The sequence below is a fragment of the Canis lupus genome, chromosome 13, assembly GCF_048164855.1.
Source record: "Canis lupus baileyi chromosome 13, mCanLup2.hap1, whole genome shotgun sequence".
Lineage (NCBI taxonomy): Eukaryota > Metazoa > Chordata > Mammalia > Carnivora > Canidae > Canis > Canis lupus.
The window spans coordinates 38,719,145-38,746,970 of NC_132850.1; the positions used below are offsets into that span (position 1 = coordinate 38,719,145).

The window sequence follows — 27,826 nt, forward strand, 5'->3', positions numbered from 1 at the left end:
ACAGTATCATTCCAATCACATCAGAAAACTAGAATTTTAAAAGGAAAAGATATGTATCTAAGGTCACAGACAATAAGTGGTAAATATGAGGATTTTTTTTTTTAGATTTTATTTATTTATTCATGAGAGACAGAGAGAGAGAGAGAGAGAGAGGCAGAGACACAGGCGGAGGGAAAAGCAGGCTCCATGCAGGGAGCCCGATGTGGGACTCAATCTCGGGTCCCCAGGATGACACGCTGGGCTGAAGGCAACGCTAAACCGCTGAGCCATCCGGGCTGCCCAAATCTGAGAATTTGAGACTAGGTTGCTATGGCTCCAGAACCTAGAATGTTCTCCAATACTGAGCTGCTTTTGACTTGATCCACAGCCATCAAATGTCTTCAATCATGTCACCTAGGGATCACTAGTTCTTACTTTCAAAACTTTTGTATAAAAATATATAGAAAATTATGAACCAATATAATACTAGCAATCAACGATGATTGAGTCTCCCTCTATGTGCCAAGCACTTTATACAAATGAGATTGAAAATAGTTTCCCTGGTGTAATGAAGTTTTAAGTCAGGGAGTTTACATATGTGAGATTTAAGAGATAAAACAGATGAACATAAGGGAAGGGAAGGAGAAATAAAATAAGACTAAAACAGAGGAAGGAGAATCACAAGAGACTCTTAGCTCTAGGAAACAAACTGAGGGTTACTGGAGAGGAGGGGATTGGGGAGATGGGGTAACTGGATGATGAGCATTAGGAGGGCACTTGAAGTAATAAGCACTGGGTGTTATATGCAACCAATGAGTCACTAAATCCTACCCCTGAAACTAATACAACATATGTTAATTAAATTGAATTTAATTAATTTTTTTAAAAGTCAGGGAGCTTAAGTTACTCACCCAAGTAGATCACAAAGGTGACAAATGCTAGACAAGAATTCAACTCAACTCTTACTTACTCTAAAACCTGTTCTCTTAACCACTTCGTATGTTGCTTCTCAACATCAAAGCTTTAAACAAACAATATAGGAACTCGAAGTCAGGATTTATTTTATGTAGAGAGATTGGAGAAGATTTTATGCAGAGCTGGCATTGGAGATAAGTCTGAAAGCATGAGAAGGGTTATGATGGCCAATGAACAGTAAGATGAGTCTGGATACTTACTCACTTATCCATTCATTCAATGTGTGTTTCATGGACCATATTGTCTGTATCAGGTACCATGATGGTGACTGAACGAACATGGTAGTCACGTGTTCTCCGTCCTTGTGCTGCTTAAAGCCCAGAAGGAGAATAGACAATAGTTGAACAAATACCCAATAACTGAACTCATGAAAATTTCTGGGAGTACTATGTAGGACACAAAATACATTGTGGAAAGAGAACAAGAGGGGATATTACTGAACGACAATCAGGGAAATCTTCCCTGGGGAAGTTACATAAAAACTAAGCCCAACATTTGGGGAGGAATCAATGCTCCAAGAGCAACAAATATTTGGTTCCAAGCAGAAGAGTCTGGAGAGCTCTGAAGTGAACAAAGAAATTCAGTGTGAAAGAGACTGACATGCAATGGAGAAAGAAGTCTAAGAGGAGCTGGGAGACAGTCGGGAGCTTGACCTCAGAAGGCCTCTTAGCCCATTCTCAGGAATTTCAATTTCATTCAAAGGACAGTGGGAAGCCATTAAAATGTTTTGCCAGAGCAGTGAAATTCTCCAATTTATGTTGCTATGTCTATCTGGCCACTCTGTGAAGAACAGATATGGGAAGACCAATTAAGAAGCTATAGCCATAATCCAAGCAAGAGCTACTTGTGGGTGGTCACGGTGGTGGCTGTGGAAATGGTAAGAAGGAAAGAGAAATAACATAAGGATAGAGTCAAGAGTTTGTGCTGACAGAGTGGATATGGCAGGAGGAGACAAAGAGAAGGGAACACAATCAAGGATGACTCCAGCTCTCTGGCTTATACAACTGAATGTGTATATGTGTGTGTGAGGGGGTGCTATTTACTAAGACAAGGAAAACTGCCATGGGAATGGGGTGGGTAGGTTTGAGTGACAAATGCGTGTTGACGGATGAGAAGAATGCAGAGATCTGTTACTTCTGAGGAAAAATTTATCTGGTTGTAAAAAGACATGCTACCACTAAGCTGTAAGCCAACGAAGTTTACTAAATGAAAACAGGTCATAATAGTATTTGTCAAATGAGAATAGTTGAGATTCACCACCTTCCCATTCAACTTCCAAGTCTGCCTCCCAGCTCAGGTATCCATTCAGCATGCTTTCCTTGAGTGTCCATTGGTGATGACCCTGGAATCAATTCCACAGATAAAAAAGTAAATTCACTGCATTGTTATTACAATGCAATGAATTCAAATCCCGTGTGGTTGATGAATGTGTTTGACAGTCAAGAGGGAAAACCAAGAGAAGCAAGAATACCTTCCAAAGGGAAAAGAGGATAACAAAAGGGAGTTTTCTACAGGCAGTGACCTATGTACTGACCTTGAAAATGAGTCAGAATTTGCTATAGGGAGAGGACATGGATCAGCATTCCAGGCAAAGGGGAGATAAGGAAAAAAGATGGAGACACAGCAGAGCCTGGTATATTTAGGGAACAGCACATGTGGTTCTAAGAGCTAAGGGAGGGAGGGATTTGGGGTGAAAAGGTAATGTGTTTAGGGTGCATACACACATGTATATCCCATAATTCTCTCTCTCTCTGTTTCTTTTTCTCACACACACACACACACACACACACACACAATCCTGTAATGCTGTTTCCCTTTTTAATGTTGCAAATTCCTCCATATCTGTACCTGGAGACAAGTAAGGGAAGGAAAGGTTATGTGGGTAAATTGTTCCTGAATGCAGCTAAAGATAGTTCTGAACAGGTGGATCTCGGTGACAGCAGCTTTTGCAATTCAGAGCATAATTTCTTTCCCATTTTCATCAAAACCACACAACCAACAGTCTTTACCCCTTCAAATCATCCTAATGTCTTTGCCAGATTCCTCTTCTGGGGACAATCAAGTGTACAGCATATCATTCTCCTGTTACGAATCTTTCCCTAGTTTTTTAAGCCCATCAAGGAGCTCCTGCTGTTCTCAATAACTACAGAGCCCACCAGAAGGTAAATTGCTATAAGGGAGGAAATCCCTCTTAAAATTTTAAGGGAAAATAGACATATACAAGGAAGGGAATGGAGTAAATATGTTCACCTGGGTACGACTCCCATAGCAGTCAGAGATAAGAACATGTTTGATGGTTTCTGTCCTAGTGATTTGGGATGTCATCTTGGAAGAGAATTGTCTATCAATACTATCATTTAGTATGTTTGTTGTTCGGGAAGATGGTAGGTGGGAAGAAGCCTGAAGCAGGTGGTTGTACTATATTTACACCCTTCTGCTGTTGTTCCTTCATAATCAAAAGTGACACTACCAGTGATAACTGCTATCTTCTGGTGCAGGTGTGAGTGAAAAGACAGATTTGAAGCCCACAGTCCCCATGCATGCTACTTGTCCATAAAAATGAAACTGTGATCTGTGGCTCTTAGAGTGATTTTTTCCCAGTAGAACTTTCTGCAATGACAGAAATGTACTATATCTGTCCTGTCCCCTTGGATAACTGCCATGTGGAGCAATTGCACATTTGAATTGTGACCAGCTAGGGACACTGAGGACCTGGATTTTATATTTCACGTGATTTAAAAAAATTAAATTTGAATAACATACTTCTGGACCTACCAACACCCCCTCCTCTAATCTTGGGTCTCCTCTTTGCGTGGGTGCCTTTGTGGGCGGTTGTATTTGTTTCCTGAGACTGCTGTAACAAATTACCACAAACTGCAGCTATAAAACAACAAAAATTTATTTTCCTACTGTTATAGAGGCCAGAAGTCCAAAATCAAGTTGTCAGGATTGGTTCCTTCTGGAAACTCTGAGAGAAAATCTGTTCCAGGCCTGCTTCCTAGCTTCTGGTGGCTGGCAGTAGTCCTTTAATGTTCCTTGGCTTCTAGCTGCATCTCTCCAATCTCTGCTTGTGCTTCACATCTTTGCTTTCTCTGTGTTTCTGCATTTCAAATCCCCCTCTCCTTTCTCTTCTAAGGGCACTGGTTTTGGATTTAGGGTCCATCCTAAATCCATAATCATCTCAGCTCAAGATCTTTAATTACGTGTGCAAAGGCTCTATTTCCAAATACGGTCACATTCACAAATACCAGGACTTAGACACATCTTTTTTGGGGGCACAATCCAACTCACGACAGCAGTAGTCCAGCACCTTCTTCTGCAGGCAGCTCCTCCCGCATTATGCTTTCACAGGGACTCAAACTACCCTCCCAAACAGCAATTTGTATGCTTACTTTCATGACATCCAAAGCCAACTACATGTCCCTTTCTCCTCACCCAACCCCTCTTCCTATTACAGCTCTCACGCTGAGCCATTGGACTCCTTTACATTCAGTCAGTTACTAACACTTCTAGGTGCTTTCCAATATCAGGGGTAATTCCTTCCTTGGAGCCAGACTGACCTTTTTTCTTTAAAAAGCCACAGAACAGAAGTCTCAGGACACTATAAGAGCCTTCAAAGGATTTCTCTACTGCCCTTTTTGGATTTTTTACTTAAAAAAAAGTAATACACAGCTTTGTTTCAGCCATCTGCATAAGAGATTTCTTCTTTTCTCAGGTGTATGAGGACATATGGATACTTCCTGCCACTTTTTGAGGGGAAGAAGAGCTACAGAAGCTGGGAAGCTGTCTGGCTCCAGGGAGAAAAGTGCCCTGACCTCATTCCCACATCCCTTGGGGTAGAAGTGATTGGTGAGGTAAGATCCAGCATAACCCCATCATCTCTTTGAGTTGGATTTAACAGGCCAATTGGCTCTGTTCTCCATAACAATCTATATTTAGCAAGCTGGCACAATTTTTAGACAGAGATTTCTCACAAGAACTTGGCAAACATTCCATGTTTCCTTTGCTGCAATATGTAGAATTGATATTTCTGACAAAATTGCTCACATATCTTAGTGTAACCTGTTTAGTAGTTGTTCTTTGTTAATTTTATTTTTTTCCCCCAAGGAAAAGGAAAAACTGATTTACGATATGGTACTGGAGGCGGGAGAGGGAAATCTGACCATAGGACTCCTGGAAAACCAGGGCCTGTCAAATCTTCCTTCACGGGAGCCTCTCATGCCCACACCTTCCCATCCAGTCTCCTACCCGTGTTTGAATCACAACCACATTACCTACCAGTAATACTGGAATTGAAATACCCCTGACTAGCCCCCTGCCCAGCGGTTCCACCTTTTGATTCATTGTGCACCACCCTACCAACCTCAGCTTCTCAAACACGAAGGTTTAGCATCTGGCCGAGAGGGAGGTCCTCAGTGAAAAATGTTATTTTTTCTGCTCTTTGCTTTATACCTGAAATACTTAAGTAGGTATTTTTAAATTAAATTGATAAATATTATGATGAGTCTCAAATATAATATTTAGAAACTAAAACCACTCCCTCACACATAATCAAAAGATCAAATTGATTTTTTAAAAAGCCTTTTATTTAAGATAATAAAAAAACATAATTCTCTCAGATTCCAAAATTTCTTGCCCAACATCATTGTTCTAGTCTGTGATATAAAATTGTAGATTTTTTCTTATGTCTCATATCAGAGTAAGATGACTAGTACAAACTAAATTTAATACTTTAAACATTTAAGTATAATTTATAACCAGTAAAGAAGGGCTAGGAAAGAAAAAACAAATATACCAACAAAAAGGGGTCCCCTGGTAAAAAATAATAAACTATGTTTTACTTAAAAACTTTCTATTTCCATTAAACTTCATCTCTCACTGCTGCCCTATACAAATCATATTATTCTATCTTATTATCAAAAACAGCTACCATTTGTAGTGCCAATGGCTTTATACATATTATCTTATTTACTCTTCAAAACCATTCCATGAGGGACGCCTGGGTGGCTCAGTGGTTGAGCATCTGCTTTCAGCTCAGGTCGTGATCCCGGGATTCTGTGATTGAGCCCCCACATCGGGCTCGCTGGAGGGAGCCTGCTTCTCCCTCTGCCTGTGTCTCTGCCTCTGTGTGTGTGTCTCTTATGAATAAATAAATAAATAAATAAATAAATAAATAAATAAATAAATAAGAAATTGTTTTTAAATTCCATGAGATGTTATTTTACAGATAAGGAAACTGATACTCAGAAAGGTACAGAGGCTTTTTTGTCCCAAAACACAATTGCTAAGTAGCAGGGCAGGGATGGGGATCCATATTGGTTTGACCTCAAATCCACATTTTAAAAAATATTTTATTTATTTATTCATGAGAGACACACAGAGAGAGGCAGAGACATAGGTAGAGGGAGAAGCAGGCTCCCTGAGGGGAGCGTGATGCGGGACTCGATCCCAGGACTCCGGGATCACAACCTGAGCCAAAGGCAGATGCTCAACCACTAAGCCACCCAGGCATCCTTCAAAATCCACATTCTTAACCAAAGCACCGTGCCTGGCACAATCACGATGTTCAAAATCCAATAGACATTATGAGGTGCAATCAGGTATAATCACTGTCTTCTCCTCCCTCCCTGCTTTGGAAGGTTCTCTCTTGAGAATTTTATGAACATTAAATAAACTGTACTCCCTTGAAAACCAATGGCCAACATCCTGTTATTACTCCAAAACAAATACACGTGCCCTTCAGCTTTCCCAAAGTTTGCGTTGTGCCACTTTGTTTTCACAAAAAGACCTACACTGGTTTGGAAAAGTTTTGTTGCATTGCTTTGTTTTCGTTTTTTGTAAAAGTGAAAATGCTCTTCAGATTTCTTTCAGTTAGCAAAAACCAGGTACCAATGTAGGTCTTTTATCAAAGTGAAATGGCATAATGCAAACTTGGCTTTGTGCCATTTTGGCTTACAAAGTTTTCAGAGGGATGCTCTACCTTCAGGTAGCAGGGAAAATCCACACTTCAAAACCTACCAGCTTGAAATAAGCATGTTAATATGCTCAAAAATCCTGTATCAGAAATTCAGACAGGGCACAGAAGGCATGGCTTGTCTCTGCCTTTTGGCTGGTCTATGGCTGGGGGACAGAGTCATCTGAAAGCTCAACTAGATTTCCAGAATGGCTTACTAACAAGGCTGCCCGGTGACAGACTTAGCTGAGACTATCGGCTGGCGCCCCCACTCATGACCTCTTCCGCGTGGCTGTCTCTTGAGTAGTGGAACTTCTCCCATAGAGACTGGCCTCCCCTTGATGAAGATCTCAAGAGAATCAGGCAGAAACTGCATGGTCTTCTCTAACCCAACTTCTGATTTCACAGAGTATTACTTGTACTGCATTTTATTGATTAATAGGCCAGCTCAATTCAAAGAGAGAAAACACAGACACCCCCTCTTGATTGAAGGGGTGTCAAGGAATTTGCTGGCATGTTTTGAAATCACTGCATCAGTGTTATGCATAATGAAAAGACCATTTCAGTGAGCATTGAACACCTATTTCTGGAACTCAAGTATTGGAAAGGGCATCTCTTTAGATGCTGAAGTCACTGTGATGATGATAATATTTTGGAGAAAAAGGAAGCCTGTGAACCAGTTGCCAGAGGCTTCAGAAAAGGAATATGGATGAGTTCCTGGGTTGGGGAGTAAAGTAGTGGGGAGTATACATGACAATGACATGCAGGGGTAGAGGATGTCTTGGCCAGATGGTAGTTATTATCAGGCATAATCAGGTATAATCACAATCTGTTTCCTCTTGCCTCCTCCTCAGAAGAGGGGTTTTTCTCATAATAGCAGTGAATTAATGGCCTACCAAGGCAATGGGCATCTAAGGTAATGGCATCTATACCTCTCTGATCCTGGTGATATTTGGAGAATGGAGAATGACAGTTCTCTCAAATGGCTGCAACAGACTCAGTACCCTCTGGTGAGAGCCAGGGTTCCAGGTAGGCATAGAGACAATGGAATCCAGGTTCCAGAGGTTCTAATAAAGTGAATGAGGTGGAAAGACAGCAGCGGAAGAATTACTGAAGATAAAATTTCACAATGTTTATGGTTATGAATAAAAGCAAAACACAGAATTAAACCAAAGGGACATTTATTGTTATCTAATAAGAAGTTTAGACAGAGGTTGGCCCCAGCTTCCTTTGATTCCACCAATCTGCCATCTACCATGTGTAGAAATGTCTCCCTTATGGTGCAAATATGTCTGTCCCAACTCTAGGTGTCACATCCTTAGACATTAGCATCTACACTTGAAGCAAATGGAAAGAAGCAAAAATGAACCTTCTCTTCACCTGCCTATTTTTTTTTTCAATGAAAAATGAGAAGCTTTTTCAGAAAACTTCAGCTAATTTCCCTTAAATCCTATCGTCACACTTTCATCCCTATATCAATCATTGGCATAGAGGAAGGGTAGTTATGGCCGAAACCAATCATGCTTCAACCCTCAGACTGGACACACTTCTAACCAAACAACAAAATGACATCTGCAAGGAGAAGACAATGGCTGCGGGGAACGTAAGCTATAAGTCATCACGTTAAGGGATAGAACTTCAAGTAATGTGGACATAGGATTGTCAAGACAGCAGGAGACTTGGGAAGGCTTCAGTTTATCCAATTGTAAACAGAAGAGTATGAAGTCACTAATCTCCAAGGTCCTCCCCAAATCTGTAAGCCAAATAGCCTACCGACAACATTTAGCACACTCATATCTTTTATTGTGACTATTTTCTCATATTTTATCTTCCCAACTAGATTACCAGTACATTGATCGCAGGGATCTCGTTTGCTTTATCTCTCTGTTCCATATGGTCAGTAAATATTTTAGAATGGAAGCAATGCCCAGCACCCCTCAAAGCTATCCAACTTTCTTTGTGACACCAATCTGGTGTATCTCAGTAGCACCTCAAAATAAGAGGTGAAAAGGCGATCATTGTTTCCCTATTTACTGAGCACCCACCATGTGCTTCCTGCAATTGTGGAATCTGAGAAAAGTGTAAGCGCCATTGACATAAATAACTCTTGAAGAGAACAGGCAAGCACATGGAACCCCATGTTGCATCTTTAAACAGGAACAGCTGTGCTTCCTTCACTGGACTCCAGAGAGATATATCCAGACAATGGCATGGACACGTTGGAACAGAGATTGTTTTCTCTGTGGATTGAGCTATAAAGAGCTAGTGGGAAACTGAGAGAAGGTGATTGACAGAGGAAGCAACAATGAAAGAGGGTGGGAGACAGGGAAGCCGGAATGCGCTTTTTTTTTTTTTTTAGGTATAAAATAAATCACAAATTTAATTATCATTTGGACTGAGCTAAACTGTCATTATTCAAGAGATTTTTCAGTTATGGATTCATGATTTTAAAAAACTTGTTGGAATTTTTTTCCACTTGGATGATTTCCTGTGAGATTCAAATAGACAGAAGTGATCAGAACAGAGTAGATTCTTGTTACAGGAGAGAATAAATGTAATTATAAATTTGACTCAAAGTGTTTGAGACTCAATATTACAATTTCTACCCAGTATGAGCACAGTTGGACAGAGAGATTATAGAACCTATAGTCTCAACCACCCCTCCCAGTGTTTGCATTCCCTCTACGAGCAACCTTGCCACACCATCATCTGATGAAACTTGTGTATCTCCAGTGATGCAAAGCTCCTATCTCTCAAGGCAACCCATCTATCTGTGGGGCCCCATAACACTAAAGAAGTCTTAGTCATATTAAATATATGACTCTATGAAGTTACCACCCAGTTGATGTGTTAAACTCCTGAGCAAGTTTAATCTTTCTTCCTCATGATAGGCCTTCAGTTTGGGAAAATAGGAACATGATCCTTCTGAATCCCACTACTACCATGGTCACTTGATGTAAAGGGTTCCTTTCTGTGCTCCTCTTGATGTACAGTGCCTACAAATGCTCAAAATTCTTCTGTGAGAAAATAAGACCAGATTCTATTCTCTTGCATCTGAAATACTCCATACTTATGATATATTCACAAGATATAATTTGTAGTGTTATCAAGATGCAACATTATTTTGTCTCCTACCTTCCCTTTAAAATGTAATCATATATAGTAAAGAAAAGCATGATATTTTTCTTATTCTTAAGTAACAGACATTCCTAAAATCACTTTAAATAATAAACATAGACTCCATTCATTCAGTAATTAAAATGCCCACTTAATCAAAATCATCAATTTGATCTAACCATTATATCTTTTCTACTTCTGTAGCTTCGGTCAGCTTCAGGCTGGAAGCCTGCGTGCTGCGTGAAAAGGGAGGGGATTTCATATGCTTATAGTGGGTGGTGGGTGGCTTCTTATCTGTTTCTGCACCTGCTAGCTAATTTCTGCCCTTTCCAAAGTTAGAATAAATAAGATGAAACAAAAGATCTTGAATCATAAACCTGGCTTTGCTGTCTCTATGTTTGGCAGATGTTGAAAGCTTTCTCTTTACTTTTGTGGGTGTTTTGTGTACTTTGGGTGAGAAAGAATTCTATCCCTCGAGACCATTTTCCTGAAAAATCTCTGGACCTTTCCACAAATATTTCTCCTTCAGCTTATTGTCTCAATGATCATTGTTTGAGCCACTTCCCAGAACCCAACATTCTCCTCCATGTTCTTGCTGCTGAGGTCATTCCTCTCTTCCAGGTGGACACATTAGACAGGATTCAAGATAGCCTCACATCAGTTCTCTTTTCTGTATGGCCCACCTATGGTCCGCTCTTCATCTCAACAAACTTAGGTGCATCAGCGAGTCTTAGGCAGCCACCTCTAACCTCAGGTATGAGTCAGGCACCAACCTCCCCCGTCCCCTAACAGTTGCAATGAGTGTATACTGAAGCTCTCCAAGTGGCTCCATGGAAGCTCCCCTTGGCAGGCTGAAGATAAAGGTTGCAGCTTTTGCTGAAAAATTTCTTGCCCACATTTACTCCCCTCCAGATTCCAATCCAGTCTTTAGCTATTTCCTTTGCAATTCTGCATACATTGACTTGTCTAGCCCTCACTTCAGTTTCAGATATCTATTATTTTGGAGTCCAAGATAGAACTGAGGAAGGCAAGCAGAGTCTCATTCTAACCTGCTATTTCAAATTCATAAACATGTAGCATGAGCTCCTCTTAGCCATCTTACTCTTTCAAGCCACACTGAATATATTTTTCACTATCATCCCTGTGGCAGACTGCCAGTGTTTTCTAAAAGCTGTTCTTTCCTTCTTGGTAAAAGAGTTTTAGTTTGTACATTACCTTAAGCTGGGGGATGCATTTTCCAGCCACTCTTGCCACTGGGTGGGTGTGGCTCTGGTATTAAGTTCTTACCAACAGAGTATGAGTGGAAGTGAAGAGTGTCCTGTCACCGTAGTTTAAGAGGAAATCACAGGGTTCAATTCTTGTTAGGATGGAGTAAGCACACCCCATACCATCTCTCCACTTACAAAGTCTAGAAAGCTTGGGCAAAATACATGAAGCAACTGTTGGAGGACTCTAAAAAGTGAGTAAGAACAGGAGAACTGGATAAGAAGTTCCGGGCTCCAAAGCAATCCTGCAGTGTTGTTGTTGTTGTTTTTTCTTTGTTTGTATGTACCTCTGATATATGATAGTTTGGTCTCTGGAGCAGCCCAAAAATGGAACCACAAAAAGGAAACACCAGAAGAAGCCCGTGATCTCTACTCAGAGAATCAAGAGAGATGGTTAAAAAATCTTTATCTATGTAAGTATTTATGTATGTATATATGTACGTATGTATCTATGTTAAAACTCATAGGACAACACCCCCCCCCAAAAAGAAATTTACCACATGTAAATTAAAAATTATTTTAAAAAAGGAAGTCACTTTCCCAAGATATTCTTCTTTCCATAGTTTAGGACACTGACATAAAACGGAGCCATTTTACCCATACAGGTAAGGACAGCATCCTCCAAGGATGGCAGAGCCATGGCACACGGAGCAAGCTGCCCCAGCAGTCTGGACTATCCTCTCTGGGACCTACTTGTAGTGACTTCACTTCCACCCTACCTAATCAAACCTCTAATGCTTTTCACATGGGCTACTACTAAGCTATATCTGTTCCATATCACCAGCACAGACAACTTGTTTAAGTTTGGCAGGGGCAAACTTGTTCTCCAAATCAGACTAGACTGGATTGGATCCAGATTCTGTCGTCCAGTGTATTTTGCCATTCCTTCCAAGTGAGTCAAATATGTTGATTAGGACTAGGGAGAGAGCCACAGGACATCACTGATCTCTGCTTCAAGGAGAAAAGGAGAGGACGGAGCATGCTTACCAAAATATGGAGAACTGATTAAAATTGGGGGGTGGAATTTCTATCCAGGCTGATAGAAACCACTAATTGTCAAACAAATTATTAATCTATCGATTTATGTCAGGTGTAGCTTACTTTTCCCCATTTTATTTCCCCCAAAATGGGAGATTTTTCATTAGTGACTTACTAAAATGTAAATATACTCTATCTCTCATGCTTCTCTGGCATTCTAGTTTTCAACAAAGCAAATAAGAAATTAATTTAGCCAACATGACTTGTTCTTGGTATACTCTTATTCAATCTTGGTGGTAAACTTCCTCTAGTGCCTAGGCACAGAATATAATGATCAATTCCAAAATCCTGTTCGGAGTATATTAGTCTGCTGAATCTATGCTTTACCCTGTTTTGAAAATAAGAATACTTTTTTTTTCTCTTAATGTCCATCGTTCTCTGGCACATCCTTTTTATTTCTTCATTCCTCAACAACAATCAATAGCAGTTCAGTGACCTGACTTGCAAGTTCTCCACAGCCATGAGAAATAATCTGAGTTATGTGCAAAAAAAAAAAAAAAAAGAGTTATTTGCAGTACCTGAGTTATCTGTCTTTCAAACTCTTTGTCCAACCAAGGTTTTAGTTCCTTCACATCAGGGTTCATTTATTTATACCGCATTCATCCATTCAACACACATCTACTGAGAGCCTCCTCTATGTCTGGCATTAATGGAAGTGTTGAAGATTCAGCAGAGAACCAAACAGACCAAAATCCCTCAAGGAGTTTACATTTACCCAAATAAAAGTATAAAATTATAGAATATGAGACAGGGACCTGTCACATGGAAATAATACTTTAGGGAAGAGGAGGCTGTCATGAGTGTAAAATTAAAATATTTAAAAGGATGGTCAAGAAAAAGGTTACCAAAAAAGATTCATTTGAGCAAAGAATTTGAGGAGGTGAAGGAGTAAGTCATGCAGATATTTGGGGTAGATAGTTCCAAGCAAAGGAAGCAACAAGTACTAAATCTCCAAAACAAGGATATATCCAACACATTTGAAAAACAGCAAGAAGGACAGTGTTGCTGGAGTGGAATAAATGAGTAGGAGAGAAGTAGGAAACAGGAAATCAAGGCGATGGGGAAAAGACCACAAAAGGGAGAATCATTTGCCAAGAAATTCTACATGTATTTTACCCTCACTGGGAGTTTCTAAGTGAATTTAAGATATCATTGCTGTACTGTATTGCTCTGCCTCTCTTTCTGAGGAGCCTATTTTTTAATTTATTGAATTATTAAGTATTTATTAAATACCTACCATGTGCCAGGTGCCATTGTAGGCAATGTATGAAGCTCCCAGGAACCTTATGGTCTATTGGAAAGTTAGCTTTTACTCTGAGCAAGAAGGCAAACATTGCTCTGAGCAGAGGACTGACTTTGGATGACTTAGGTTTTAAAAAGATCTTTCAGATTGCCATGCTAAAAATAGATTCTAATAGGACAGAAAGGAAACAGGCAAAACAATTAGGAAGATATTGAAATAATTCAGGCAAAACACAATGCTTTCACCAGGAAAGTAATGGAGAGACACTGTCAGATTCTGGGTTCATTTTAAAAGTAGCATCTCGGGGATGGAGGAAGGGGTTGTCCAGTATGGATCCAAGGTCCCCAGGTTTTGTCTTCCACTCTGGGGAATCATAAAGAGTCCTCCCAAGGAGGAGATTTGATTGAAAAAAAAAAATCAGGGGTTTTGTTTCAGGCATTTTAATGTTGTGGGAGATGATGAATAGGCAAGACTTAGGAAATGTCCAGACTAGAGATAGAAATCTGGGAGTTGTAAGCATTTAGATGGAAGTTGAAAGTATGAAGCTCTATGAGGTCACCAAAGAAGTAAGTAAAGATAGAAAAAGAAGCTGCCGAGCTCTGAGCCCTGAGGTACTTGAATACTTATAGTTGAGGGAGATGAGGAGACACCAGCAAAGAGGACTGAGAAGAAGCTGTCAGGGAAGAAAAAAACGTGGCCAAGAGAATAAGAAGTATGGAAGTCACATGAAAAATTGAGGACAGAGTGAGAATTACTGATGGGAAACGTCAGGCATGGACCAAAGCCTAGTTACATGGAGGCCATTGGCAGCCATGCACACCTTGGAAGTAAGCTGTGAGAGCCTAATTGGAGGCGGTGCCAAGAGGAGTTGGAAAGGAGAGGTTGGAGCAGGAAAAATAGGCATCCCTTTCTGTAAACTCTGTCCTAATGGGGAGCAGAGAAATAGGCAGAGGAAACTGCCAACCAAAGTTGGGGCTTTGGTTTCCTTTGTCATTTCTGACTTTTGTTTTAAGAAAGGAAGAAAAATCACATCTTTGTATGATGATGGAAATGATCCAGGAGAACACCCCCCCCCAAAAAAGGGTATGATTTTTATAGAAAAAGAGCAACTTCTGGAATGTTGTCCTTGAGTAGGAAAGGGGAGAGATCTAGTCGGCACGTGAAGAGCTTGAGTTTACAAGGAGCTTCTCACCCCTGTTCTAAGTAAATCCCTCCTCTTGTAGTTGTATTATTCTTACGTATCATACATGCTGCTGCTCTCCCTAAACAAGCTTCCAGTTTCTAGCCCCTCCCACTGATCAGATTCCTGGATAATTTTGTATTTATTCATATTCTTTGAGTCTCTTCATTATTCTAGGACTATCCAAAGCATCTAAGATGCAGCGAACAGGACTCCAGAAGCCTGCACTAACAGTGGGTGGAAATGACCAGTGTGCCAGTAGGACACGCACAGGAAGGAGAGGAGTTCAGTTGGTGATGTGTGCAGAGACAGACCCATCCTGAGTAAGGGGGGTGGGAGCTTGTTTAGAATGAGTTGAATGGTCAGGGAAATCCTTCAACACCACACGTAGCTGCAACCTGAATTTTGAGGGAAAAAAATCCATTGTTAATGAGAGACAGGGGTGGAAGATGGTGGGGGGAGAAACAATGCAGGGAACAAATGAAAAGAACAAAAGAAGTCCAGTTTAATTGGAGTACAATGAGCAAGAGATAGGATGTATGGAGGAGGTGGGGAGCGGCAAGGCTTGGCCTTTGTAATTCATGGAAAGGTGGCTTAGACTGGATGTTTGTATCCTCCCAAAATGTGTAAGTTGAAATTTTAATTCCCAGGATGATGGTATTAGGAAGTGGGGCTTTGGGGGGAGGGTGAATAGATCATGAATCATCATGAATGGGGCTAGTGCCCTGATAAAGGGACCTTAGAGATCTCCCTCGCTCTTTCTGCCTTATGAGGACACATTAAGAAGACAGCTGTCTATGAACAGGAAGTGGGCTCTCACCGGACACCAAACAGACTAGTTCCTTGACCTTGGACTTCGAGACTCCAGAACTGTTTGTTGTTTTGGTGTTCATGCCACCCCATCTACAGTCGTTTTGTTGCAGCAGCCCAAATGGACTAGAACAGAGGGAGACTTAATTTTATGCCAAGTCATTGGTGAGTCATAAGCCTAACCCCTATTCATGTTTCAAAGAGATCCTTCTGGATACTGTATGCAGAATGGACCATAATGGAAGACTAGAAGCAAAAAAGAATGGGTAAAAGGTTTCTGCAGTCCTCCAGGCAAGAGACAGGGAGAGGCTTATTCAATAAGAGTGGCAGTGAAGATGGAGAGGGGTGGACAGATTTGTTTTCTATTTCAGAGGTTTAGCTGGAATGACTTGCTGATGAATTGGATATGAAGAATAAAAGAAAAAGGGTAATCAACTACGGTTCCTGAGCATTTGGCCTGAGTCACTGGGTCAAGCTGCTATTACAGGGGTGGAAAAACAACACGGGGGAGATTGGTTTGGGGGAACAGTAAAACCCGCCATTCCATTTTGGACTTAATTTGGAAATACCTATCAAACATCCAAATGGAAATAGTAGGCAATTAGCTCTAATAAATAAAGATAGCTGACACTTCTATGGTGTTTACTATGAACAAGGCATGGCTCTCATCACTTTACAAACATTAAATCAGCATAGATTGCATTTACATGCCGGAGACTGGGTGAGGGCACCTAGCGAGAAAAGACAGATGAAAAAAGAAGCTCAGAAATAAGCCCTGAATACACCAGCATTTAGAGATCAGTTTGATGCCCATCTTCCCCAGGTAAAAGTCGCTGGTTATGGGCTTTTGCATAAAAGATGAGAATTCCAAATCCTATTTGTTGACAACATCTGCACAGACAGCTGCTTCCCCCCTATCTCTTGGTCTGTCTTCCAGAGTCCCAGGCATCAGTGGGAGGAATTCATGTAAATATCAGCTGTATACATAAGCCTTTCTGTTTTCTGTCTAAAAAATGATTGTCTCTAAGGATGCTTCCCTGGTCTTAGATTGCTGTTTATCTCTATTTGAACTCCCTCCCCCTACCTCCCAAATGTACTTCAGTGGGAAAACGTATTAAGTTTCAGCAGGCTCTCCACCACATGTTGGCTCCATGCTTCAGGTTGTGCATCTGAATTGACCTTTCTGGGGAAAAATTCAGCCCACTTTCATCACCAAATGTATAGCTGATTTCTCCTTCTCAGGATAAACTTGCACCTCCATCAAAACTGTACTGTCTAAAAAAAAAAAAAAAAACTGTACTGTCTAGTAAGTAACCTGCTTAACTGAGTACTAGCACTAATATCTGTATAATTCATGTTTCCTCCACTTGAAAAATAAAGTTGTCAATTTCTCTTTATTTTTTTAAGATTTTACTTATTTATTCATGAGAGATGCAGAGAGAGAGGCAGAGACACAGGCAGAAAGAGAAGCAGGCTCCATGCAGGGAACCCGACGTGGGACTCGATCCTGGGACCACGGGATCATACCTTGAGCCAAAGGCAGATGCTCCACTGCTGAGCCACCCAGGCGTCCCTGTCAATTCCCCTTTAGAGGAAGAATAGCCAATAGCCAACAGCATCCATCCAAAGGAAACCATTCTTGGGAAAGCAACCATACAGAGTCTCCCTGTGACTACTTTCTCATCAGCAGTTGCTTCTATAGAGAAACACAGCCCAACCACACAAATTCCAATGCATTGCATTCTTAGAACTAATTTAATGGCACTTACTTGAACCACATTTAATGATGTGGTCCAAATGCTTAAATTGTAGGGTGCATTATCTTTTTTTCCACTATTTTATTATTTGAGGAGATCAGACTTGGCTTCTATTTATGATCAGCTCCAAGAGACTTAAAAGGGGCTTTGATTCCAAAGTATATACATAAATCGTGTGGGTTTCTTTTTTTTTCTCTTGGAGATGATGAAAGGCCAATATTTTTCTTTTATGTTTCAACACTAAACAGAAGTCCTTCTGAAATTTTTTAAATAACAGTTCTTATTAATTACAAGCGAAGGCTTAAAGAGAGTTTAAATAAGAGGAACCAGAATGATCATGTTAGTGGCAGTACTCCATGTATTATTTCTTATATTTTTCTTCTTTGCATGCAAATGCTCTCTCTCAATATAGATATAGATGTAGATATAGATATAGCCCTCTCTTTTCTCTCTCTCTCTCTCTCCCTCTCCCTCTCTCTCTCTCTCTCTCACACACACCCTCCCTCTCTCATTGTTTCCAATTTTTAGTCCTTGTCCCATGGCATTTCTCTTTCTGATAGCATCGTTTCTGACCTCTTCCCTGGAGTTTTCCTGCCGGCTTCTCACCATGGCATCCATGACGTATCCAACAGGGAAATCAGACTGAAAATGAATCTGAAAGCAAGGCTTTGGTTCATCAAGGAGATAATACAAGTCAGAAAATGTCTCATCTAATTCTCTGGATTCTGCCTATAATCTGCCATAAAATATCGAACCCCTGATTTCAAATCAGAACCTGAAATGGATCCAGGATGCACATATTTAAATGGAAATCTCTAGGGGTTTTCCTCTCCCATATAAAATTAGTATCTTGATTTTCTGCCAATTTGGTATATGGATTTCAGATGTGCTGATGAACTGGTTTTTTTTTTTTTTTTAAAGGGGCTACAGAAATAATCTGCTGTGGTATGTCTTTATTTGGGGAAACAATGTCTAATTAGAAAACTGCTTCATTATTATTTATAGCATGTGATAAATTAGGTTTGTGTTATCTTTTAGCCTAAATATTTTACAAATCCTTCTGCATATTTTTAAGTGGAAATATAATATACAGAGCTACAACATTTTACAGGGAAACAACTGATCCCCCTGAGTTAAGTATTTTAACATCTTGAGTAAATGTAAATTTTAAAAAACAGATCTAGGATGATAAAATGTATGTTGGAAGAAAGCCCTCAAAAGCATAAAGCCTGCGTTTTGAAGGAACAGTCTAGGATTTGGGAACAGCTGGAGGCAAAAGGCCCATAGTGGTTGTACACAAAGCATCTCTTCCCCAATTCCCAAACTTATGAGGGCAGGGCAACTCGAGTAGATGGGATGAAATTTCACATAAATGGAGGGACGATGAGTGTTTCCAAAGCAAAAGGAAACTCCTGTGGAGAAAATTTCTAAGAAACTTTATCGTATGGGGCCCCTGGGTGGCTCAATCTGTTAAGTATCTGACTCTTTTTTTTTGGCTCAGGTCACGATTTCAGGGTTGTGAAGTTGAGCACTGCATTATGCTCCAAGCTGGGTGTGGAGCCTGCTTAAAATTCTCTCTCCCTCTCTCTCCAATAAGAAAAGAAAGAAATTTTGTCATATGCTCATATTTAACCTACTTCATTAACTCGATTTTCTTAATGGTCTGTCATATGATTTTTAAAACCCATAAATTGTTTTGTTCCTTTTGTTTTTAATAAGAAAGTTAGCATAAAAATAACTCTGATTAGTCTGTTCTGGATCTCCTCAAAAACAAAAACAAAAACAAAAAACAAACAAACAAAAAAACTAACGTCCTCCACTACAAGCTTCCAGGAAAGAGGAAGAGAATTCTTCTGACCCAAGAAGCCTTCCTGGTCCCATACCCCTGCCAAGGTTAGAGCTCCCTTGTTACCAACTTTGCTAGCTCTCTTGACTTCTTCATCACACTTTCAATTAATTCATCATCTGGCACGTTTTGTGCAATGGATCTTCTCCCACTGAACTATTCCAGGAATTCAGGAACCGTATCTTCTGGTTTACTTGTCTTAGGTGAGACACTGTATGGCACAGAGTCTGTTTTTAAGAGATATCTGTTGAGCAAAAATACAAAGGAACATCCTCTTATATAGACACAGACCCCAAGGAAGTTGGAAAGTTGAGAAGGGAGCCCCATAAGAAAGTTAAAACAGTAACATCATCATCAAAGATGACAACACAGTCACCTCCTATTAACTGCTCACTCTGAACATTACTGGCTAACATGGGCTCTGCAGTTCATCTGCTGGAGCTTGAAACCTGTTGCTACTATCTCCTAGCTGTGTGACTGCATGCATGTTATTCAAGTGCTCTCTCTCTCTCTGACCACTTTCCCTGTCTATAAAATGAGGACTTTAATGTTATTTTACCTCTTAGGGACATTGTGAGTGGGAATTAACTGAAGTCACCCTTAGGAAGGGGTTAGCACAGCATCAAGCCCTCAGGGAGGAGTACGCATTAAGCGCTGGGCTGAAGCTCAGCAAGCTCTTTACGGGAATATTGTAGCACAGGTGTTACTGTCCCCGCTTTGCAGAAAACAGAACTCTGTCCCTCGTCCCAAGTCATCCAGTGGTAATTCATGGAACTAGGCTTATACCAGGGCATGCCTGATATGGCCTTTGCACTAAGTTCACTGACTCAGAGAAAGTTACTCACCAGCTAACTACGAATGAGGACCATAGCTCAGAAATGATACCCTGGCTGGTAAAAGTGAGATATGGACAGCCACACAGCAGGAATTGAGTCCAATGTTGAAAGACAAAAATCTGGCAAGGAGCTCCAGCTCACTGGCCTACGGGGGGCAAGATCATGGAATCCCTAGTCTGCTGCTGAGGTGGTTAAGGGCAACATTCCCACCCAGCCACAATGGACACTTCCAGAAGATTTCGCCCATCTCTCCCCAGCCTCTAGAACTGGCTAGGGACCAATTATCTGTACTACCAGCAAGGTGCCAATTAACTAATAAGTCACTTAAGGTATCAACAAACTCAGGTTGGATTAAACAAAACAGGAGCAGAAAATGTAAAAGGCAGCTATTTCCCACTCGGTTAGGAAAAGGCTGGAGTAAATTAGTGAAGTATATCCATGTAGTTGAATCATTAAGCAAGATGGCTCATGGTTCAAACTAAGCTAGAGTATCGTTGTTTCTTTCTTGTTGCCAGTGTGACATTTTTCCTCCATTTGATTCACTGTCTCTTCTGATAGAGCCGAGCTGAATATGTAAGTATTGGTTCTTAATGATTCCTCATGCGCAGGCCTGGCTCTGTGTTAATCGGGGAAAAGGTAATGTTTCTTGTGGAAATACAGGGTTATGGAAATAGCCAGCCGGAAATGGGTTTTCATTCTAATTCTGCATTCACTAGCTTAGAAAAGGCCCTCAATCTTTCTGAGCCTCAGTTCCCAATAAAATGAGGATATTACTTCATAGTGATATGGTAGAGATTAAATTAGATAGCATCTATAATTGTCAGTACAAAGAAACAAGCACACCCTGACAGTGTTCCTCACATTTTGATCACCTTGTCAACCAGTTATTTTATGTAATCATTACAGTGACCCAATATGATCACTACTAGCTTAGCAGCATTCCTGACCCCTATCTATGATATACCAATAACATATGCTTCTCCAGTTCTGATGAGCCAAAATGTCTCCAGACAGCAGAAGACATGAACAGACATTTCTCCAAAGAAGCCATACGTATAGCCAACAGACACATGAAAGGATGTTCAGCATCATTCATCATCAGAAAAATGAAACTCAAAAAATACAATGAGATATTACCTCAGACCTGTCAGAATGGCCAAAATTTTAAAATGCAAAAAAAAAAAAAAAGTGTTGGCAAGGATGTAGAGAAAGGGGAACCCTCTAGCACTGTTGGTGGGGATGCAAACTGGTCCAACCATTAGGGAAAACAGTATGGAGTTTCCTCAAAAAGTTAAAAATAGAACTAGCCTACAATGTAGTAATCACACTACTGGTATTTACCCCCCAAAATACAAAAACATTGACTCAAAAAAATAGATGCGTCCCTATGTTCATTGCAGTATTATTTACAATAGCCAAGTTATGGAGGCAGGCCAAGTGTCCACTGATAGATGAATGGATAAAGAAGTTGTGGTCTATATATACAATATTATTCAGTGATAAAAAAATGAAATCTTGCCATTTGCAACAATATCCATGGAGTTAGTCATAGAAAGACAAATATATGATTTCACTCATATGTAGAATTTAACAAACAAAAAAGGAAAAAAAAAGAGACAAACCAAAAAATAAACTCTTAACTATAGAGAACAAATTGATGGCTACCAGAGGGGTGGTAGGCAGGGAGATGGGTGAAATAGGTGAAGAGAATTAAGAGTACCTTTATCTTACAGCACTAAATAATATATATAATTGTTGAACAACTACACTGTACACCTGAAACTAATATAATGCTGTATATTAACTATACTGGAACTAAAATTTAAAAACAAGTCTCCAGACATTGCAAGTATCTACTGAGGGAGTAAAATCAATCTTGCTTAACAACCACTATTGTAGGAAAAGAAGTGTCTAACTAGATTAAGAAAATGTAGTAAGGACAATGAGCAGCATTAAGGGTCTGCTTAATGCTTATGGATTTATGCTATGATTGTGTCTTTTCCCCAGTCATATTCAACTATACAGGTGCAGGCATGGAGCAGAGAGTAGGATCTGGCCAGGTTGGGCATTTCCAGTTGAATATGACAGAGAATATATGGGCTCAGAGCCAAACTATAAAAGGGAATGCTGCTAAACATCCTACAATGTTCGGGACAGACCTCCACAATAAATAATTATCTAGTTCAATATGGCAGGAGCACTAAGATTAAGAAACCTTATCCTAGAACCTTGCTGCTCAAAGTGCAGTCCATGGACAAATGGCATCTGCATCACCTGAGATCTTATTTGAAATGCAGAATTTCAGGCCCCACTCCAGACTTAATGAATCAAAATCTTCATTTTAACAAGATCCCTGGGTGAGCTCCATGCACATTGAAGTTTGAGAAGCCCCTTTCAAGCCATCTTGATCCCCCTCATACTTACAAACCTCCTCCCTTCCTTCACTCTCACCTATGTCTTCTTTGCTATTGGACTGAGAACACAGAGACATTCAGAAGATATCTACTGTGTGCTCCCACCATCAAAGTGCCCCACACAATGATATCTGTCTTTCTAAGAAAGATTTCAGGGAGGAGATTTCAGTGATGAACTGTGGTAAAGAGGAACGTTAGAACATGAGAGGGTGAGAGATACTGAGAAGATGATGCGGTTAACCTAATGTAGATCTTAGGGAGATTAAAGCAGTATTGGAGTTGAAATACTAAAGGGAGAGAGCAAGAGATGTTGGGCAGCAGTCAAAGATGAAAGATAGAAATGAAGATTATGGAGTACATGCAATTATTGGTGATGAAAGATCTGGACACAACCCTGGTGACTGAGGTATGTTCAAAGACATAATCACCAGAGAAGAAGTCAAAGAGCTAAGAGGCCAGGATTTGGGAACTGTGTGAATTTTGAAGTTTCCAATAATTTTGCCAAGAGGGGCTTTAAAGAGCATGAGGAGTGATGAGTTAAAATATTCAAGGAACAAAGTGAGAGTATTCTGGGGGGTCCATTGATCACAACAATTAAGGGGAGGAGAAAGTGGCACGGTGTGATGACATAAGTTAGGTCAAAAGTGGGTGTTTCTAGGCAGAAGAGAAGAAAACTTTCGTTTTTTATTGTTAACTACTTTCAGTGTAAAACTACCCAATGATAATAAAAATATTTTCAAAATATTTTCAGCAAAATAGTCAAAATGTTTGCACAGGTCATACACCACAGAAGCAGCTGGAATGCAGTGAATGTTTGCAGTTCATATCTATTGAGTGCCTTTCAAGGGGAAAAAAAACAATGAGGCCCTCTAGTGGCCAGAATACTTCTAGGTAGTCAGTTAAAAGATCACAGAAGGAGCTGGAAAGAAATATGGGCCATCATCTGGTCGAGACACTTGCCTCTAGTTAAGTAAACATGTGTACAAGGATCACGGCTATACGTACCCTAGTGGTTCTATGAAGGCTGGACTTAACCTTAAGCCTTGAAGTTGATTCTTACCTAACAGTCACTTTTGCTGTGGACATTGCCACTGGAAACCACTCTGTCACATACACGTGCACACACATACACACACACACACACTACCACACACACTACCACACATCCTCACCCCCAACCCCACATACAGAGTTTGGAGAGGACTATCTAGGGGTCAGGCTATTTAAGACCTTGTAGGCTAGATTTAAGATCTCCATCTTTTTCTAAGGGCAATGGAAAGCCATTGAAATATTCCAAGCTGAGAGATGTTGGGGGTGGGGGTAATGTCATGTTCAAATTTGCATTTCAGAAAGATTCTTCTGGCTGAAGAGTGGAGAAAAGTCTGGGGTTGGGGGTTCAGAGCGAATTCTGCTGCCCAATGTCTCTCTCGCTCTCTCCCTTTAGTATTTCAACTCCAATTCTGCTTTAATCTCCCTAAGATCTACATTAGGTTAACCGCATCATCTTCTCAGTATCTCTCACCCTCTCGCGTTCTAACGTTCCTCTTTACCACAGTTCATCACTATACTCCTCCCTGAAATCTTTCTTAGAGATCTTAGTGATGGGTTAGGCTAGCGGAGGTGAAGAGATGGAAGGAAGTCAACAGATTAAAGAGACATTAAGGAGGAAACTCAACTGGATCTGTAGGTGTCTTTACTATGAAGGATCAAAGGTTGGGAAGGGTAAGGATGACACCAGATTTGGAATGTGCCGTGTTCACAGAGACGGGTGACACTGAGAGAAGACACAGCCTCCCTTTTTGAGACTGTGTTAAGACTTCCACCACAGAGACCAAAGGGCTTGGCCAAAGTCCTCTTCCGCTCAGCACTGCTGTGGGATGGCTATGACTTAAGGTCGACCAGTGGGATGCTCTTTGCCAGAACTTGACTATGACCCAAGGCTGTGGAGCCTGGAGGAGGTCCCTCACCAGCCCGACAACAACCCAATGGCTTTGAGTCCAGTCTGTTTCTACCTCACAGCCCTTGCTCTGCTTCTGTGATTCCTGCCCATTATTCAAGCCTCCCATTGGGTTTGCAAGACTCTCCTGGGTTCACATAATTGCTCTGTTTTTGTTTTTGCTTAAATTGAGTCATTGCCTGCAATCCATTGAACTACAATTGATACCTGTCCTTTCTATTTATGTTTCTTTCTCTTCTTCCAATTTCCCTAGAATGTTTCCTACGCTGAGGCCTTCTTTCTGACTGGCTCTGTCCCTACTACCAGCATCCATCCATCCTTTCTCCCCTCCATCACTCTCTTTACCTTTCCCTCCATGGACTTCTGCTCTCCTTCCCTATCTGGTCACAGTGTCCAATTAGGGACTCAAGGTTGAGAAGTAGAGTGATTGCACTGACTTCATAGCATCAAGATTTAAAACTTCTGACAAGGTGGAAAGAGAACGTGAAATGAATGCAATGGAATGTAATTGAGATAAATGTAAATTCCTAAGCCTAGCTTTTAAAATAAAGGGCAGGAGACAAACAAGCATTGGTTCCACAGCCAATTCTATTCAAAAACAAACAAACAATAAGTGGGATTGCCAGATAAAATATGTGGGGCATACTCATACTAAATAATACTCATTTGTCTGAAATTTAAATTTAAACTGGGCATTGTACGTTTTATTAGTAAATCTGGAAGCCTTACTCCTGAGGCTTTAATTGATTGAAAGCTCAATACAGGCCTTCAGTCCTGGGTGCCTTGGAAAGTAAATCAATGCTGCAGTATGACTGGAAGGATGATCACTAGATGAAAGAATCCCAGGAGTCCCTGAGCTCAGGAGAACACATGCCAGGTGCGTGGGGCCTTTCCAGGCCCCCCTGTTGGAGACAGCCTGGCAAACTGGTGGGCGGGGAGAAGCAAAGTCACATCTTTGGCGGAATAGCTAGCCGGAAGAATGTGGGAAGGGAAAACCTAAGTGGGTCATGCCACCAACACCTCCAGAAAGACCCAGACTCCTGTCTTTTCTTCTACGCCTGGTTCTCAAAGGTCTCTTCAATTCCATGAGCAGGCCTACTGGCTCACCACGAAATTTATCTCCTTTTTAGGTTTGCCAGAGCCAATTTCTGCTTCTGGCAACTGACGATCTCAAAGGGTATAATAGTTTATGTTTTCAATATCCAAAGGGATCCTTTCTGAAGAGAATTCGGCCATATTTAAAGAGCAAAACTAGAAGCTGAGGGTGGAAATCAGGTAAGTCAACATGGAAAAGAACGTTCTAATCATCTGAACAACCCTGTACTGTAAAGACCCAGGGGTTGGTGAAAGCCCATTATCTGCAGAGGTTCAAGAAGAGGCAGGATGACTGACAGATAGGGACAAGATTCCTGACCCAACCAGGAAAGCAGACCGATCACAGGGGAATTATAATGACCTGTTTTGTTTTAACTATCAGGATTTTGTTCAAATAGGATGGCAAATGGAAATTAAAACAAAATATACAAAAGCTGAGCAACTATGGTGGTTGAAGATGGAAGCCAAGTTTGCCCTGCTTATCCTTCCCTGCTTAAACTTACACATGTTCCTGAATCAGACTTGTAGAATCTTAGGACTCTGATGCAGAGCTTGAAAATCATTGGATTAAAATCACTAATATTTGGGCACCTGGGTGGCTCAGTGGTTGAGTGTCTGCCTTCTGCTCAGGACCTGATCCTGGGGTCCTGGGATCAAATCCCGCATCTGCTTCTCCCTCTGCCTGTGTCTCTGCCTCTCTCTGTGTGTCTCTCATGAATAAAAGAATCTTTCAAAAAAAAAACTGCTAATATTTAGGAAGCATTTTTCAGTATCCCTGGCACACTGTTATATACTTTTTATGTGTTATCTCACTTAACCCTCCTCAAAATTATGTGAACTGAGTACCATTATTAGCCCTATTTTACAGATGAGCGACTAAAAGCACAGAGAGGGTAATGAATGTATCCAAGGTCACACAGCGAGAAGACAGGAAACCTAAAATGCAAACACAGGTGGTCTGACTACTGAGGCTGGCCTCTGAGCCACTCTGCTATTTTGCTCTTAAGATCTTATGATAGAACAAAGTTTGATATTCAGTGCTTGTCATTCCTTTTGAGTTCTATGTTCCTTTCATTCATTTATCATCAGATTAATTTAAGCCTTTCTAGGCTTCTCTAAAATAGCACCAACTCAGATGAATTTAATTTGTTTTTCATGACCCTCAGTTCACAGTTTTTCCTGTAGCTGGTTTTCCTTAATTAGTATTTTTTTTTTTTTTAATGATCTCACATACCTCTCTAAATTAGGTGCTTTAAGGTATCCACTCTTAAGGTCGGCTGCAAAAGACCATGTTGCCTACCAGGGTCAACATTCCTTCCATCGGTTTGGATGGATGTTCACTGTGCCTCTTTTATCTGTTGACAACAAAACAAAGCAGGGGTTTGTTTGCCAGGCTTCATCTGACCAAATGAGGATGGAGGTTTCTCTGGTGATCACAGCCTGGATAAGAAGGCAGGCAGTGAAAAAAGCAACGGTGCACACTAATTGTCCTGGTGTTCGCCACGACCTCTCTTCCCCTTGTCACAGAGCATCAGACAGGTGAGTTTGAGGCAGCAGGAGCAGCCTGACCTAATCAAATGCTGTCCTGACCATTCCTAGGGAAGCGACCAGCTGCAGCTCCCAGGGTCAGCAGCCACTGCAAGCAGTGTTGCTGTCACCCACTCTTAGGCTCCCTGGGATCCTTGACTCTCTCATGCTGTCAACTGCATCCTCCCATTCTCCATTCCCATGTGAGAAAGCACTTTCCTAAAGGCACAGGCCACTAGGACCAGGCGATAAGGTGAAGGCCCTGGGCACAGGAGGAGGGCTGCCCAGGAGCGGCCTCCCCTCCCTCCTGCATGTGTGTCCCCCTTCCCACAGGTGGGCCCCCTGTCGCGCTGAATCCCCCCCCCCCCCCCCCCCGCCCATCCAACCTGTTACTCACCACCACTAACAGGCTGTCAGGGGCTCGGGTTTCTCTTTGCGAGGTGCTCTCCAATACTGTTTGTCTACCGTCACCTGTTGGACCCCTGAGGCATGGACTGTTACTTCATATTTTATAAAGGATGGTGTAAGTTCAGCACTCCATAAATATAAAATGGTGAATAGCAAATTTCCCCCATACCGAAGCCATTTCATTTTCTCCAGCAAAACGGTTCCTTTTATTTCCATGCAGAAAGCCCAACGAGGGAAATTTCTTCATTGCTCAGACAGCTACAAAATGTGATCACATTCTTTCCCCACAGCTAATGTGCTCTTATGTATAAAATTTAAATTTGAAAGTCTGAGCAGATGGCCTATAAAGTTCTTGTTTTCCCTCTGAATTTAATTTCTTCCTGCTTATAGTGGGATTTTTAAAAATCATTTGAAAAGGAACAATAA

The 27,826-nt window shown here is 40.9% G+C and overlaps 1 long non-coding RNA gene across 1 annotated transcript; it reads right to left on the bottom strand.

The window, feature by feature from the left end:
* Positions 1–19,132: 19,132 nt before the first annotated feature.
* LOC140602211 (uncharacterized) lies at positions 19,133–27,603 on the bottom strand. The gene is made up of 3 exons (XR_012005187.1): positions 27,390–27,603; positions 26,700–26,820; positions 19,133–19,407 (listed from the first exon to the last, which is right to left on the bottom strand). It is a non-coding gene; the product is annotated as an uncharacterized lncRNA (long non-coding RNA).
* Between the last annotated feature and the right edge of the window lie 223 nt (positions 27,604–27,826).